An 873-nucleotide genomic window follows, 5' to 3' on the forward strand; every position below is an offset into this window, starting at 1 on the left:
GCTTATTTATACGGGGCCCGAGGGGGTGGGGAGATCGGCTGGATGGCTGGCGGCGGCCGCGTCAACGGGGTTTTTTACCGGCGTTTTACGGAAGGAAGGAGGAGAAACGGCCGGCCTGGCCGTGGTGGATTCGACCGGTCCTTCTCTCTTCGTCAGCACCGAGCGAGCGAGCGGGCCGCAGCTTTTTTTTTCCTTCTTTCTTTTTTCCTCGAAGTTTGCCGAGTGCCGACTAGGTAGGGGCGTTCTCGCGATTCGCGAAGGCGGCCGCCGCGCGATGCGAGGCGGGGTGGTGGGGCCGAGGCGTGTGCGTGTCGCGTGTGCGCCGCGCGCGCCGTCGAGGGCGTGGGGTGGGGATTAGGTGCGGTGTAGAGACACGGAGGCGCGGGCGGCGTTAACTGGGTGGGGAGGCATGGCTCGGGTTCGGCGTTGCTTTCGCGGCGTCCTGTCGTGTGATCCTTTGCGCTGGTGGAATGGACGGATGGCTTGGGTTCGTCCGGGACCAGGTGTACGTGTGTTGCTGCCTGCGTTCGTGTCGCTCTCTTCTTCCGATGGTACTCCAGACCTTTTGGGCGTGTTTGATTCCGTTTCATTGGTCACGTTAGGTGTTGGTCCGCACACGCGCGGACTTAAAAGCCTCTATTGGGCATCAGCGCTCTATGATTCAGGCCCGGGACATGTTGGTCTGTAAAAGCATCTCCAACAGGCGCGCCAAACTAGCGCCGCGCCGCAAAATCCCCCTTTTTAGCGTGCGCGCAACCGGAATAACTGCTTCAGCGGGCGCGCGAAAACCGCGCGCGCGGCATACGTAGTCCAGCGCGCGGGCCGAAACGCAATCGCGCGCCGCTTATTTGCTGCGCCCGCTCCCGCGCGCTC

Source organism: Triticum dicoccoides, chromosome 2A (assembly GCF_002162155.2).
Source record: "Triticum dicoccoides isolate Atlit2015 ecotype Zavitan chromosome 2A, WEW_v2.0, whole genome shotgun sequence".
In the NCBI taxonomy this organism is placed as follows: domain Eukaryota; kingdom Viridiplantae; phylum Streptophyta; class Magnoliopsida; order Poales; family Poaceae; genus Triticum; species Triticum dicoccoides.